The 17,280-nt window shown below is 45.7% G+C and overlaps 1 protein-coding gene and 1 pseudogene across 1 annotated transcript in view; one reads left to right on the top strand and one right to left on the bottom strand.

Moving 5' to 3' along the window:
• The window catches only part of EZH1 (enhancer of zeste 1 polycomb repressive complex 2 subunit), a 31,644-nt gene extending 20,842 nt beyond the window's left edge, over positions 1-10,802 (bottom strand). Inside the window, exon 1 of the mRNA XM_059998258.1 lies at positions 10,765-10,802. The gene's annotated coding sequence lies outside the window, so the exon portion shown is untranslated. The remainder of the gene's footprint in view (positions 1-10,764) is intronic.
• LOC132415038 (eukaryotic translation initiation factor 1 pseudogene) lies at positions 1,781-2,867 on the top strand (annotated as a pseudogene).
• Positions 10,803-17,280: the final 6,478 nt, after the last annotated feature.

Raw genomic sequence — 17,280 nt, 5'->3', positions numbered from 1 at the left:
AGAGGACTATATCTGAATGCTTCATTTAAAGAACCAGACGGATTGGTGTAATGCTATGTTAAACTTAAAGGATAAATGAAGTAAGGACAGAATAGCAAAGAAGCAGACAGACTCACTGTGTTTACTGTTAAAGCAATCAAGTGATTCAAGCTCTTAAAAACAGAATTCTCTGTGAGTTAAATATTATCTCTCTGGCGGAAGGGAATTTAACAACGACAATACCATAACCTAAGAATTTGAATCCCAGAAGCTAAGGTACTACGGTGCTGGGTTATAACAAAAATTAAGCAGACCTGAAGTTCTCTCCTATAAATTACAGCATCTCTCTTCTTCCTACATCTTTTAAGTACTTCTCATGCCTCTATGGAATGGGGACCAAAAGAGGGACTCTTTTTTAGAATGAAAAAACCATTTAAGAACATACACCCTGCTCACATGTAATATTAAGCAGTTGCTCATATAATTTCTGCCCTGAACAAGCTTAATAATAATCTGCTTTAGGAAATGAAAAAATGATTCAAATCTAGGACAAAATGCCTCCCTAAGAAACCTTAGGTTACCCTTATCGAGACCCACATGACCCAAACAATTGGTTTTGTACTGCAATCCCTCTCCCATTCCCTTTGGAACTCATTTTCCCCTTTTTTTCATTTTTTTAAATTTTTTCATAAATTTCTTTATTTTTGGCTGCGTTGGGTCTTCATTGCTGCGTGCAAGCTTTCTTTAGCTGCGGTGAGTGGGGGCTACTCTTTGTTGCCGTGCGTGGGCTTCTCATTGTGGTGGCTTCTCTTGCTGCGGAGCACGGGCTCTAGGCGCGTGGGCTTCAGTAGTTGTGGCTCTTGGGCTCTACAGTGCAGGCTCAGTAGTTGTGGCACATGGGCTTAGTTGCTCCGAGGCATGTGGGATCTTCCCTGACCAGGGCTCGAACCTGTGTCCCCTGCATTGGCAGGCGGATTCATAACCACCGCGCCACCAGGGAAGCCTCCCTTTTTCTTTTTTTTTTTTTTTTTTTTTTTTTGCGTTACGCGGCCCTCTCACTGTTGTGGCCTCTCCCGTTGCAGAGCGCAGGCTCAGCGGCCATGGCTCACGGGCCTAGCCTAGCGCTCCGCGGCATGTGGGATCTTCCCGGACTGGGGCACGAACCCGTGTCCCCTGCATCGGCAGGCAGACTCTCAACCATTGCGCCACCAGGGAAGCCCTCCCCTTCTAAAAAAAAATATATATATATATTTATTTGTTTGTTTGGCTGCGTTGGGCCTTAGTTGCAGCATGCGGGATCTAGTTCCCTAACCAGAGATCGAACCCAGGTCCCCTGCATTGGGTGCGTGGAGTCTTAACCGCTGGCCCACGGGGGAACTCCCACTCATTTCCCTTTTTGAAACAGTAAGCTTAAGGTAGGTTGCTCCATCCATTTAAAACTGGAGACGAGGAATCCCCTGGTGGTCAGTGGTTAGGACTCTGCATTTTCACTGCCAAGGGCCTGGGGTTCAATCCCTGGTCGGGGAACTAAGATCGTGCAAGCCATGCAGCACAGCCAAAAAAAAGAAAAGGAAAGAGAGAGAGAGGGAGAGGGGGGGAGAGAGAGAAAGAGAGAGAGAAAAAGGAAGGAAGGAAGGAAGGAAGGAAGGAAGGAAAGGGTCCCAGTCATTGAGCCGCAGCCGAGGACTCAGCAGCCTCCCCTCGAGCCCCCTCGCTTCCTGACGCTCCGTCCCCCCAACCCGCCGTCTTCTGTCTTACGCAGGTGCAGGTCGTTTCCACCAAGGAAAAGGAATCATATGGTATGTCCACTATCCAGAACCTCCACTCTTTCGACCCCTTTGCTGATGCCAGTACGGGTGATGATCTGCTTCCTTGCTTCCTGCTGCCGCTGAGGATTATAGCCATCTAAGAATTTAACAGAGAAATGGCAGGAAGACCCTTACTACTGTCCAAGGGATAGCTGATGATTACGATAAAAAGAAACTAGTGACGGCGTTTCAGAAGAAATTTGCCTGCGATGGAACTGTAATTGAGCGTCCAGAATATGGAGAAGTAATTCAGCTACAGGGTGACCAGCGCAAGAACATATGCCAGTTCCTCGTAGAGATTGGACTGGCTAAGGACGATCAGCTGAAGGTTCATGGGTTTTAAGTGCTCCTGGCTCACTGAAGCTTAAGTGAGGATTTCATTGCAATGAGTAGAATTTTCCTTCTGTCCCTTGTCACAAGTTTAAAAACCTCACAGCTTGTGTAATGTAACCATTTGGGGTCTGCTTTTAACTTGGACTAGTGTAACTCTTTCATGCAATAAACTGAAAAGAGCCATGCTGTCTAGTCTTGAAGTCCCTCATTTAAACAGAGGTCAAGCAGTAGGCACCTGGCAGTGTCCGGCCTGAAACAAAGCAATAACGGTGATGTTTCAGCCAAGTCCAGAGCCCCAAGATCACAGGCGGCTATGTCTGGCCAGAAGCTCCTCAGCAACCCCTCTACAGAGTTCCCTGCCCTAAGAGAATGTCGCCACCTGAACAGCCCTCGGTGAAGCTGAGAGTGGAGGATGGGGTGAGGCAGCGACGGCAGCTGTACTGCTAGAGGGAGTCTCTGATCATCAGGGGAAAGATCCCGTGGTATCTCCAACGTGACCAGGTGGGCAGAGCTTAGAGCAGCCACCTTCCTTCTATTGAGGTGACAGGACATCTGGCTTGCCACCAAGGTCTTTTTGACCAGACATATCCTAGCTGATCGATGTCCAAACTAGAATGTGAGGCCAACCTTCTATCAGAGTTAAACTTTTGACAAGGGAACAAATTTCAAACCGATGTATCAGTCATGTAGCTGTAGAGCTCGCAACTTACTAGCAACAGCTGCCCAATGCCACGTGAAGTAACAAACTGTTTTTTTTCCTTCAGTTTTAATGTTATGTATTGTATTTAAACCCTTATTTACATAAAACTTTTCAGAAACAAAAAAAAGGAGAAGAAAGAAAGAAAGAAAAAAGGGTAAAAATGGAGGCCAAGTAATGGAAAAGAAAAGAATCCACAGCTGCTAGGGTGCGTGCGTGCGTGCGTGCGTGCGTGTGTGTGTGTGTGTGTAGATTTCTTAGAGGAGATGGCCACAGGAAAACATCACTATTTTTATTATAAAAGGAGTTATAGCTGAAATGTGATCTCCTACAGTCTGCCAAAAGAGATGACTGTGAGCACACCACAATAGTCTAATAATTAATGGCACTATTTCTATTTATTTATTTGGCTGCATTGGGTCTTCGTTGCTGCACGCGGGCTTTCTTTAGTTGCGTCAAGCGGGGGCTACTCTTCGTTGCGGTGTGCGGGCTTCTCATTGCGGTGGCTTCTTGGTGCGGAGCACAGGCTCTAGGCACACGGGCTTCAGTAGTTGTGGCACGTGGGCTCAGTAGTTGTGCCTTGCGGGCTCCAGAGCACAGGCTCAGTAGTTGTGGCACACGGGCTTAGTTGCTTTGTGGCATGTGGGATCTTCCCGGACCAGGACTTGATGAACCCGTGTCCCTGCATTAGCAGGTGGATTCTTAACCACTGCGCCAACAGGGAAGCCCCACTATTTCTAATTTTACTCAAGTGCTTTATTTGGCCAGAGCAGTACACACATGTACATGAAAATGTCACTGCGTTTTAACCAATCATAATGTATAATAAGCCATGCTTCCTCCTTTTACAATTTAAGTGATATTTGAATCTCATGTGACCATGGGTCAATATTTATTTTGCTTGGCTTTTTAATGTGTTTTCGGTGTCTCAAAAAGTTTATTTGGCAGTTGGCCAATCCCCACAAAGTGAATGAGGAAGATGAAACATACTGTTTGGAACAGATAAGTTTGATTAAAATAAACACCTGAAACACAGCCATAGGATGGGTTTTCACAGCATCTGGACATTAACAACAGCTATCACTTCCAAGATTACATATAAAAAAAAAAGCAAACAAACAAAAAACTCAGCATTCACTAGAACAGATTTGGAGAAATGGGTCCATTCATCTTAGGCAAAGGAAGTGGCACACAAAAAATACTTTAAATTTTACTAGATCTGTTATTTAGTTACTTATATACACAAAACACTATTTATATTCCAGTTAAGTACTAAGCTAAGAGCTTTTCATTACATTCACCTATACATTGAGAATAAACTCCAAAATATGCTATTATGGTCAAGAAGTTTAAAAATAAGTCTTCATCTAAATAACTCCTGCAACTCAATAAAATAAAGAATCCAATAAAAAGTGGGCAAAAAATTTGAACAGAGGGCTTCCCTGGTTGCACAGTGGTTAAGAATCCGTCTGCCAATGCAGGGGACACAGGTTTGAGCCCTGGTCTGGGAAGATCCCACATGCCGTGGAGCAACTAAGCCCGTGTGCCACAACTACTGAGCCTGTGCTCTAAAGCCCACGAGCCACAACTACCGAAGCCCACGCGCCTAGAGCCGGTGCTCCGCAACAAGAGAAGCCACCGCAATGAGAAGCCTGTGAGCTGCAACAAAGAGTAGCCCCCACTCGCGGCAACTAGAGAAAGCCTGCGCACAGCAACGAAGACCCAACACAGCCATAGATTTAAAAAAGAATAAAAAATAAAAATTTGAACAGATACTTCACCAAAAAAGATACAGGAATGGCAGATAAGCACACAAAAAGATGCTCAACATCATTAGTCATTAAGGAAATGCAAATTAAAACCACATTGACGTAACTATTATACAACCACAAGAATGGCTAATATTAAAAAGAGTTATAATACTAATTGCTGGTAAGGATGTGGAACAACTGGAATCCTCATACATTGCTGGTGGGAATGCAAAGTGGTACAGCCACTTTGCAACATTATTTTTTTTACTTTATTTTTATTATTATGATTTTTTTGGCCGTACTGCGTGGCTTGTGGGATCTTAGTTCCCAGACCAGGGATCAAACCCGCATCCTCAGTAATGAAAGTGCAGAGTCTTAACGACTAAACTTGGCTGTACTGGGGAATTCCCTGGTACAGCCTCTTTGGAAAAGTTTGCCAGGTTTTTTTTTTTAATTATTATTCTTTTTAATTTTTTTGGCTGCATTGGGTCTTAGTTGCGGCACGTGGGATCTTTTGTTGCAGCACGCGGGCTTCTCTCCAGTTTCTCTCTAGTTGTGGTACGCAGGCTCCAGAGCGCATGGCCTCTCTAGTATTGGCGCATGGGCTCAGTAGTTGCAGCATGTGGGCTTAGTTGCCCTGTGGCATGTGGGATCTTAGTTCCCCGACCAGGGATCGAACCCACATCCCCTGCATTGGAAGGCGGATTCTTAACCACTGGACCACTGGGAAGTCCCGCCAGTTTTTTTTTTTTTTTTAATAAAGTTAAATATATACTTACCGTAAAACCTGGCACACAATTTCTAATTATTTATCCAAGGGAAATGAAAACATATGTACATAAAGACCTGTACACAAACGTTCAGAGCATCTTTATTCGTAACAGCCAAAAAGTGGAAATAACACAAATATCTATGGATTGGTGAATGTATACAAAGTGCAGTGTATACGTACAATGGAATACTACTCAGCAATAAAAAGGAACAAACAGTTCCTGTATATGCAAAATATATCGCAAAAGCATTATGCTAAGCGAAAGAATTCAGACACAAAAAACTTCATACTTTATGATTCCACTTACATGACATTCTACTAGAATGTTTCTGGAAAGAAGCATAAAGGAGATTTTTGAGATGATGAAAATGTTCTATACCTTGCTTGTGGTGAAGGTTATATGACTATGTACTTTTATGAAAACTCACTGAGTTTCTGGGCACTATACACACAGAAAGAACCTTACTAACAAGAAGTTGCGACACTGAATTCTTTTTTTGTGTGTGTGGTACGCGGGCCTCTCACTGCTGTGGCCTCTCCCGTTGCGGAGCACAGGCTCCAGACGCGCAGGCTCAGCGGCCATGGCTCACGGGTCTAGCCGCTCCGCGGCATGTGGGATCTTCCCGGACCGGGGCACGAACCCGTGTCCCCTGCATCGGCAGGCGGACTCTCAACCACTGCGCCACCAGGGAAGCCCCTGAATTCTTATTTAAAATAAAATTATAGCATTAATATTTTCTAGTGTTGCTTTATTAAAAGAATCAGGTCACGTGCACTTGAGACAATGGTGATAAATACCAAAGCAGGATTAGTTTTTATGAGACCCAAACGCTGGCTCTTAGGACGTACAACACTGATTCAGAAGAGTTAAAGGAACTTCCTAATAGGCTAGAATCCTACCTTGGCTGGTTCTGCATTACACTAGCATAAAGCTTAATATTTATTGACTGCTGGGAATTCCAGTGGTTAGGACTCCATGCTCTCACTGCCAAGGGCCCGGGGTCGATCCCTGGTTGGGGAACTAAAATCCCATAAGCCGCATGGCTTGGCCAAAACAACAACAACAACAACAACAAAAATATATATATATAGACTGCTCATTATCATTCAGTAAAACAAGACTTTTTAGTTATTCCATTTTGAATCAAAATATTAGGGCAAGTGTGTCAGAGAACACAACACATCAGAGGCACTGAACTCTACCCATTGAGGAACTCTTGACTTTATGTTTTGGAGGACTGAAGTCCCCATTGACAGTCTGTTGGACTAAAGAGGCCAGGAAAGAGCCCAATACACAGTTTGGACAAATTAAAGACAAACAAAACCAGGGACTTTCTGGAATGGAGGTGTTCTCTAAAAGAAGTTTTTCCTTTTAAAACCCTCTCCCTCAATCTTAATCTGATATAATTCTCTTCATCTTTCTCAACATATTTTTATTTTTAAAAATTTTGTTCTTTTGTTTTATCTTTTAGATTTCACATATAAAAGAAAACATATAGTATTTGTCTTTTTCTGTCTGACTTCAAGAAGCATAATGTCCTCCAGGTCCATCCATGTTGTTGCAAATGGCAAAAAAAAATTTTTTTTCTTTAAATATTTATTTATGGCTGTGTCGGGTCTTAGTTGCAGAAGGCGGGATCTTTTATTGCAGTGCACGGGCTTCTCTCTAGTTGTGGCACGAGGGCTCAGTAGCTGCGGCGTGTGTACTTAGCTGCTCCTCAGCATGTGGGATCTTAGTTCCCTGACCAGGGATCGAACCTACGTCCCCTGCATTGGAAGGAGGATTTTTTTTTTAATTTATTTATTTGTTTTTATTTTTGCCTGTGTTGGGTCTTCATTGCTGTGAGCGGGCTTTCTCTAGTTGCGGCAAGCGGGAGCTACTCTTCGTTGTGGTGCGCGGGCTTCTCACTGTGGTTTCTTGTCTTATTGCAGAGCAGGGGCTCTAGGCGTGCGGGCTTCAGTAGTTGTGGCACGCAGGCTCTAGAGCGCAGGCTCAGTAGTTGTGGCGCACAGGTTTAGTTGCTCCACGGCATGTGGGATCTTCCCGGGCCAGGGCTCGAACCCGTGTCCCCTGCATTGGCAGGCAGATTCTTAAGCACTGCACCACCAGGGAAGCCCCTGGAAGGTGGATTCTTAACCACTGGACCACCAGGGAAGTCCCCAAATGGCAAAAATTTTATGGCTGAGTAATATTCTGTGTATGTGTGTGTGAGTGTGTATGTATCTCATATGTTATCCATTCATCTGCTGATGGACACTTAGGTTGTTCCTATATCTTGGCTATTGTAAATAATGCTGCTTTGAACACTGGAGGCAAATATCTTCTTGAATTAGTGTTTTCATTTTCTTCAGATAAATACCCAGAGGCGGAATTGATGGACTGTATGGCAGTTTTATTTTTAATTTTCTGAGGAACCTCCATACTGTTTTCCATAGTGACTGTACCAATGTACATTCCCACCAACAGTGCACCAAGGTTCCCTTTTCTCCACATTCTCACCAGCATTTGTTATCTCTTGTCTTTTTTGGTAAAAGTCATTCTAACAGGTGTGAGGTGGTATCTCACTGAGGTTTTTACTTGTATTTATTTCCCTGATGATCAGTGATGACGAGCATCTTTTCACGTGCCTGTTGGCCATCAGTTTGTCTCCATTGGAAAAATGCCTATTCAGCTCCTCCGTCCTGTTTTTTTCTCTTTCTCTGTAGTTAACTATCCTTTGTAGAAATGTAATGTGTTTTTAGTATTGCTGCCTCAAACCTTCTTTGGGAAGTAGCTAGTCAACAAAGTAGAGACTTTTTAAAGTTAGTACAAGACAGGAAAAAGATATACTTAGTGAAATAAATTGTTACAATTTTCACATAAGGCACAAATCAAGGGCAGGAATTGCTACCTGGAGAACTAAGGAAGCCAGGTTTCAGATCTCAAGAATTAAAGAGACATAAATAATACTTTAAATGGTTTTAAAAGGCATGCTAATTCAAAGGCAAGTATAAGAGAAACAAGTCCAACCAACTACATTTTCTCCCCTTTTCCCTTCTCATGAAAGTCTTCTTGGGAATAAAATTTCATTTTTAATCCTAGGCTCCTTATTCTAGTGCTGTTTCAAAGAGAATTAAAGTAACACCAGACTTCTCTGGTGGTGCAGTGGTTAAGAATCCACCTGCCAATGCAGGGGACATGGGTTCGAGCCCTGGTCGGGGAAGATCTCACATGCCATGGAGCGACTAAGCCCGTGCACCACAACTTCTGAGCCTGCTCTCTAGAACCCGTAAGCCACAACTACTGAAGCCTGTGCACCTAGAGACTGTGATCCGCAACAAGAGAAGCCACCGCAATGAGAAGCCTGCACACCACAATGAAGAGTAGCCCCCGCTCACCACAACTAGAGAAAGCCTGCGCGCAGCAACCAAGACCCAAGGCAGCCAAAAATAAAATAAATTAAATAAATTATTTTTAAAAAAATAATTAAAAAAAAGAATCCGCCTGCTAAAGCACAGGACACGGGTTCGAGCCCTGGTCCGGGAAGATCCCACATGCCACGGAGCAACTAAGCCCAGGTGTCACAACTACTGAGCCTGCGCTCTAGAGCCCGTGAGCCACAACTACTGAGCCCACGTGCCACAACTACTGAAGCCCGCGTGCCTAGAGCTGGTGTTCCACAACAAGAGAAGCCACCACAATGAGAAGCCTGAGCACCGCGACGAAGAGTAGCCCCCGCTCGCCGCAACTAGAGAAAGCCGGCACGCAGCAACGAAGACCCAACGCAGCCAAAAATAAATAATAAATAAATAAATTTATTTTAAAAATAATAATAAATAAAGTAACACCATAATGAAAAAGTCATTTCCACCTCAGTAAGTTTTAAAGCTGTGCCCTGGCGTCGAGTTCCGTGATTGGCCTATAAGTACTCTGCCAGTTAGTGGAAGAACTAGGATCCAGATCTCCCAACTCCCAGTCCCAGAGATCGTCCCACTACTTATTTATTCCACAAACATGTATTGAGCACCTACTGTGTGCTTCGTAGTGTTTTAGTGCTTAAAGTGCATCAGTGAATAAAACAAACCAACATCTCTGCCCTGGGAGAATTAATTCACACTGTCTGTACACACTCAGCATACACCCTGACAATAACAGTATTATTACATCTTTACAGATGATCCTTTCCTCTATTATAAATGTGTGTGTGTGTGTTTTAAGTACTTTATCTCCTAATAATTTCTTCTACGCAATTAAGTAATCTCCTTTATCAATGCCACACATCCCAGCCCTGGGGTTTCCAAGGCTTAAAATAGACAAGCTCTCACAGAAACCTCTGATGGAGTTAGCACCTTCTCCGGCTGGAAACGTCTTTCAAGTTTCCTAAACTTAAAAGCACCGGGTGGGGGATTTTTCTCTTCAAAGGCGTCATGGCAGCAAACGCGGAAGAAAAGACCTACACTTTCAAGGCCATCTTCGCACGCACCCAGTGGTTCGGCTACCTCGGCTCTTAGCCCCCATCCTCACCCCTGTAGCCCTAGACTCGATACCTAGGCGACTCTATTAACAATCCCATATTTCACCTATGAAAAGCCCACTCTCAATATTTCCATCGGCGGCACGAACATCCTTCCACCTTCCTTCCCCTCCCCGCCCCCGAAACAATTTCTCAGTAGTCGCTTTTTACCTAAATAAGTTTGTCCCACATTTCCTAACAGGCATGTCCCAAATACACCACCTTGCCTTGCTTCAAGGCTCTTTCCCTTACATTATTTGATCCCCAAGAGAATTCTGGGGTGGGCAGGGATTGGCGCGAGACCAAATTTGGAGAGAAGCCTCTTACTCAGGGCTGGGACTAGGGGGAGGCTAGCTGGGCGCCTAGTGCGCAAACCCAAAGGAGGCACGCGGCACCGGCTCGACCCCAACAGTGAGCTCCCCTTTCCATTTTGCTCCTTAGGAGCCTCACTCGCCTCACCCTGTTTTTATTGCCACCGCTTCCTCAACACCCCCAAAGTCATCGCACGCTGAGCCCCCTTGTCTGGTCCTTCCCGTGCACTGCCCCAGGTCCCCGGGAGCCCACCTCGCTAAGGGCCCCCGCAGGTGCCACCGCCCACCCACGCCCTCCCGGCGCTGGGGCTCCCGCCCACCCCACCCCGCCCTCCAACGGGATTCCCCGTCCCCGGGCCCGCCCCCGCCGCTCCTCCTCCCCGACACACCGCCCTCCCCGCCGCAGACGCGGTTCTCGCCGGGGGTTCTCTCGCCCCGCTGCCCCCTTTCCCCAGCCTTCGGAACGGGGAGTGGGCGCCCCGCTACCCCCCGCCAGGCAGATAGTGTGCTCCTCCGCTTCCTTCCAGTTCTCTGACCCCTTCGACTCTCCCTCCCTCAGGCCCCGGGTGGCAAGGTGCGGAGGCCCGGCCCCACCGCCGGGCCCAGGATTGTTTACTCACTCATCCTCCATCCTGAGCCGCAGGGACTTGCCGCTAGGGCGCCTGCGCACCGCGGCCCCGCCCCCACGCCGCGGCCCCGCCCCGCGCCTCCTCCCGGCGCGTGCGCACTGCGTTGCCCGCGACCGCTGGTCAGGCCGGCTGGGCATATCCTTCTTCGCACTTCTGCGGTTTGGCGCCAATACCCCAAACTCGGGAGTCCGAGGTGGTGCAACCCGATCCCGACGGTTTCCAAGGCGGCGCTGTCAGGGGACAGGAAGGGCTCTTGGGAAACCTCCCGGAGCCATTAATATCTTTAAGACTTTATCCAGTAGTTGCATCATCCCCACACGCTAGTGACATGCCTCACTTCATAATTTGAAACCAACCTGGAACCCCTTCATTACAGATCCTTCACATCTACAAATACCCCCAAACGCCCGTCTATGGGCTCTAAGTTATCATTCTTGCTTTATTTACACCGGACTGCCCTATTTCTGTCAATAGTTTTCTCAGTCACTTAGATTCAAATCAGTTGCCTTGAGTCAAAGTATCTTCTCACAAGATACCTGTAAGTTACCAAAGGAAAAAGAGTAACTTTACAGGGGAGAAATCTGGCAGACATCACCTTGACCAAGTGATCAAAGTTAACATTACTAGTGCTGAGAGATATTCTTACTAGGTACCTCTCAATATGATGCAATGAGAAGGGTACAAAATCACTTACATAGTTGTCTTGAAAAAAATGCATAAGCTGAGTTAATCATGAGGAAGCATCAGACAAATCCAAAATAAGGGGCAGTTTACACAATAACTAGCCAGTATCTTCAAAAATGTCAAGGTTAAAAAAGGCAAAGGGTGAGGAACTGTCCAGATTAGAGGAGACTGAGCAGACATGACAACTAAATGTAATGTGTGATCCTGGCTTGGATCCTTGTCCAGAAAAAGCACACCAGTGGGATAACTGATGACATTAGAATAAGGTCTGTAGATTAGTTAATAGTATTTTTTCCATCTTAATTCCTGGTTTCGGCAATCGCATTTCTTCAACATTTGAGGAAGTTGGCTCCAGGGCATAGAGGAACTCTCTACCACTTGTAACTCTTTTGTAAATCTGAAATTATTTCAAAATATAAAGTTAAAACTTAAAATACAAAATAACATTACCTTAAATTTGTCTCCACAGACATAATTTAAAAGCCTATAATCATTTTTTTCTTCAAATAATTTTCATAACAACTCTATGAAGTAGGTAGGAAGGATTTCAGTTTTACACACGAGGCTATTCTGGTGTAAAGGAGTTAAAAGACTTGCCTCACACAGATGAAAAACTGTTCTGTCAGATCTTAAACTCGGGTCTCTGGATTGCAGATTTAGTGTTCTTTTCCTTATATCAGAACCTTTGACTTCTCTGTTTTCCTCTTGCTTATATCCAATTCACAAGAAAATCAAGGCAAATATTCCTTAATACTTGGCAATTTTCAATGATGTTCCTTTCCATTCCAAATGCTTTCTAGACCAGTGGTTCTCAAATTTGGTTCACATTGAAATCACCTGGGGAGTTTTAATAACTACTGATTTCTTCCTCCCACCTTCAGAGAGCCTGATACATTGGTCTGGGGTTTGGCTTGGGCTTCAAGAATTCTCAGAGCATCCCAGGTGATTCCACTGTGTAACCGAGTTTGAGAACCATTACACTACATAAATAATTGTTGAAATAAAGAATATGGGTTTAGGGCTTCCCTGGTGGCGCAGTGGTTGAGAGTCCGCCTGCCGATGCAGGGGACACGGGTTCATGCCCTGGTCCAGGAAGATCCCAGATGCCGCGGAGCGGCCGGGCCCGTGAGCCATGGCCGCTGAGCCTACACGTCCGGAGCCTGTACTCCGCAACGGGAGAGGCCACAACAGTGAGAGGCCCGCATACCGCAAAAAAAAAAAAAAAAAAAAAAAAAAAGAATATGGGTTTAAAAGGGGGGGAAGGGGACAGCCAGCAGGTTAAAAAAAAAAAGAATCTGGGTTATCTAAGGAGAGATGTTCAGAAGATCTGAATGTCAGGACTGAGACTGGAGAGCAGTCTGAGAACCATCAGCTTATTGTTGTTAACTAGCACCATGGAAGTGGACCACTTGGTTTTCAGGAAGTATGCCAAGTGACAAGAGGAGAGATACAAAGACATTCTGTGATAACAAAGAAAATATGGTTACAAAAATATTTTGAGTTGGAAAGGAAGGAAGGAGAGGGGATATATCTGTACATATCAGAGTGTACAATGCAGCTCAAGCTCCACCTCCTCCTGCCAGCCCCCCAGGATCTCCCCCAGCTTCAACTCCATTACCACTTTATACTCGCTACCAGGCTGTCTACCTCTCTGATATCCATCACAATGTTAGACATAGGACTAAACCCAGGGTTTAGTTATCCTTGTTCACTAGAGGATTATAAAACCAACTTTCCACATCACCAGTAAGTGTGGGGTTCTTGGGGAAAATTTGTCTGCCAATTGGTTCCTCTCTCCCTCTCTGATGGGAGAGAGTTTTTCCTGAGACCAGGCTCCTTCTTAGCTGACCATGGTCCATGAGACGCTATCAGCCAATCTTTGGCCAGCTCTTCCTCTAACTTTTTCTTTTCCAACCCTTTACGTCTTTGCCCTATAAATTCGTAGAAAAACTGTTGGCAAGTGGTCAGCTACTAGACCTTTGAAAAACAGTACCATCACCCCTGCCCCACTCCTCCCAGCCCCACCCCCAGGCAGTTAATAGGAGAAAGGAATAACTGTGTCACTCCTGGCTTCCAGTTGCTCATCTTGCTCTTAAATTGGAGGCCTCTGGGGCTGAAGGAAACTGGACAAAGTGTGCTGAGTAGCCTAATAGGACTTTTTTTTTTTTTCCTCAAAGTTCCCTATTGTGGAAAAATAAAATAATGTGTTTAATTTCTGAAACCTGATGCCTGATTTGCCTTGGCAGCCATCCTCCTGGGCTTGGCCGAGAGTCCAGCAACACTAATATACTGATTAATACCAGCTCAACTTGCTCCCTGGAGAAGAAGAGCATTATTTACTTGACCATTTTCTTAAATCCTTTTTAATTTGCATGTATTTTAGCATGATCTTATTGGCTTTACCATGCTGTATCTCTGACCACTGGCCCCAAAGAAGCCTCAGGGAAGACTGTTCTGCTCTGTGCACTCACAACCCCATCACAAGCAAGATTTTGTTCCACCCGGTGATTAGAAATGACATGTCACGTGTTCTGTTTCTTCTGGGGCAGGCAAGTTCTAAGTGTACTTTTGTCCCCTGCTGGTCTTCAGGCCACTAGTAGAAAGGGAGGGAGCTGATGCTTCCCAGAATTCAAACAGGGCTTTCTGTACTGTTCCTTCCTCCCTTCCAACTTTCCTCCCTTCCACGGTAACCCCTCTGCTCATTCTGCCCCTCCCTTGTAAAGCCCACAGGGATATCAAATAGCTTTTCTCTGAAGGGACACAGAGGATTGAGGAACCGTTGGGCCCCAGACAGTCCCTGACAGGGAAATGTAAACACAGTTGTAGAGATGGGAGCAACCCATCTTCCCTCCTCCCCCATTTCCCACCCAGAAGCAGGGAAAGGCCACCCTGCTGCGGAGAAACAAACAAGCAAACAAAACAAAGCACAGCCTCAAAGCCTGCATGAAGGTCACCAGAAACAAGCTGCTGCCCAGGCCTTGACGGGACCAGCTGAGGTGCCAGACCCCTCCCTGAACACTTAGAGCAAAGGCAGCTCCAGAGCAAGTTGAGGTCTGGACATTACTGAGCCTGGAAACATGGCTCGATTTTTGAAGCCTCTCCACTCCTGGACATTTTGTCTTCTAATCTCAAAAACCCAGCTTTCCGCCTCAGGTACTTATCTCCTGACCCCTAGTTGCTTAGGGATCATAATGCATTCAATTCAGCAAGTAAGAACAGGCCCACAATAAACCCTTGTCCAGGGCTCTCAGAAGTTTAAACTCTGAACCTCCAAGCCAAAATATTAGAAAGGGCCTCCTTAGCTTTTGTTAATTACAAAATAAATAATTCCAGCAGGAAGGAGAATTACTTTGGGGGATTATTTGGTGGGATTCAGGCCTTGCTTTGCACATACTGGGAAAGCTCCAACGCCACAGCTAGGGTGGTGCTGCCCATTCTCACTCTCTTGGCACAGTGAATGCAGGGCCTTGATCCCACGGGACACGCTCTTGGCACGGCGCTGCCTGGGAAGTAGCTCTGATCGGGTGGACAGCTAATGAGCTGTGCTTCCTTCCTGGCCATCAGGGCCCTCAACTGTAAAACTGCAGAAGTAGAAAGACAATAATAGCCTTCAAATACTGACCACTCAGTATGTGCCTGGCATTGTGCTAAGTGCTTTACAGTAGGTCATCTCGTTCCATATGAAGTCAGCAATATTCTTACGCTCACTTTACAACTGAGGGAACCAGGGCTTAAAGAGATTCTGGAACTTGGCCAAGGTCAGCCAGCTGGTAAATGGCGGGGCCAGGATTTGGGCCCCATCATTCTGACTCCAAACCTACCCTCTAAACCGTTCCACTCTACCTCCTCTATTCTCTGAGGTCTTCTAGCTCTGAATCACAAGTCTGGATTTTCTCCATGGTTTTTTCCTTTCACTGGCGGTGCCAGGAAGAGAAATGTGTTTGGGACTCTCCTCTGCAAGTTCAGAGGAAAACAGTTCCTAATAGACAAGGGGCTCCTTACTTCCTCTGTACTAGAGATGCCAATCAAAGCTGGACACTGGACAGACCCCCATATCAGCAGGGCACAGCCTGTATGAAAGACAAACAAATCCTAGCCAGACAGGAAAGGGGAGTTCCCCTTGGTTCTGTGACTCCCCCTTCTTTCTTCCCTGGCTTATCCGCAGGGTCCCATGCTGCTGATACTACGGCCCTTTGCACCCCACTGCAGCTAGGATGAGATATAAGGCTATGGAAACTCTTCTGGAGAAAGAAAAGTATAATACATAATCTACAGATTCCATGCACGACATTGTATGGAAAGAACCAAAAATAAATCACATTTCTTTATACATTTAACAAATTGCTTTTAGCATTCACATATTCGTTAACTATTGGATTGTAGGTGAACCTACCTCATCTCGTACAATCCTTGCAAGATGCCTGGGGGTAGGTACTTTTATCCCTGTTTTACAGAGAAGAACACTGAGGCTCAGGGAGACTGACAACATTGGCCATGGCCACATGACTGGTAAGTAGGAGGGCTGGAATTCAAACCCAGGCTAGGACTATCTGACTCCAAAGCCTGTACTCTTTTCAATAAAGAGTGTTGTGTAATGAAAACAACCAAAATTATGAAATGGGAAGGATCCCAGAATATCTTGGAAACAGAGTTGCATAACTATATGTGGTACACGTTATGATAGTAACTACCATTTATTGCATGCTTCCTAGTGCCAGACATCGGGCCAAATGCTTTAACACGCTTCATCGCTACTGCTCAGTGAGATACATGCTAGTAACCCCATTTCTGCAGGTAAGAAAACAGGCAAGCTCAAAGGGGTTAAGTAACTTGCACAAGGTCACATAAGTGACCTTCTGTCTACAGGTTGGATAGCAGGTTGACTTCCATCAGGTGTTAACCTTTCTTAGCCTCAGTTTCCTCCTTTGTAAAGTGGGTTGCTATGGTACCTACTATAATGGAGTTGTGAGGGTTTTTTTGATGGTGGTGGTGGTGGTTTTTGTTGTTTTGGCCACGCCACAAGGCATGTGGGATCTTAGCTCCCCAACCAGGGATCGGACCCATGCCCCCTGCAGTGGAAACGTGTAGCCTTAACCACTGGACCACCAGGGAATTCCCTGAGTTGTGATTTTTAAGTGAAACAATTTGTGTGAAGCACTGAGCATACTGCTTGGCTCCCTCAGGGCATCCCCATGTTACACAACACCTAGACTTCTGGGGTGCTGGGGAGGGGTAGAAGGATTCCTGGGGATGGTTTCAGAGGACAGTCCTAAGGAATGGAAGAAGGGTGAAAGCAATCCTGGCATCTGGCATTGGGTCCTGACAGCAACCATGAGTCAGCCCCAGGTGCCGAGGGACCAGCAGTGTTCTCAGCACTGCTGGGTGTGTGCTGTGGTCTCTTGGCCATGGTCCTCTTCAGTCACACTGTCTGAACGTCATTCTTATAAATCTGGCCTGGGTTCTTTTCAGAAAAACAGCCTCCACCATGTGATGTCATGGTCCAGCCTTGGTCAGGGAAGGAAGCAGGGAGGAGGTTGTGTGTACAGAGTTGGGTGAAACAGGATCTTCTTATTTCTGGAGGGGCCCATCTGGTCCTGGAAGAAACTCTCTACCCTTCTCCCCTCCCTTCAAGACTCAGTAAAGAATCAATGTTCTGATCTGGAGTGAGAGGGAGGTGATAAATCTAATGGTTAAGACCTGAAGCTTAGCATCAAACGGTCCTGGGTTCATATCCTGGCTTTGCCAATTACTTCCTCTGGGACCTTGAGAAAATCACTCCTGTTTTCCCCATTTCACCCATGGACAAGATAATTCTGATGTTAT

The sequence above is a fragment of the Delphinus delphis genome, chromosome 19, assembly GCF_949987515.2.
Source record: "Delphinus delphis chromosome 19, mDelDel1.2, whole genome shotgun sequence".
NCBI classification, from domain to species: domain Eukaryota; kingdom Metazoa; phylum Chordata; class Mammalia; order Artiodactyla; family Delphinidae; genus Delphinus; species Delphinus delphis.
The sequence above is the reverse complement of the archived record's forward strand: the minus strand, read 5'-3'. Positions and strand labels throughout refer to the sequence as shown.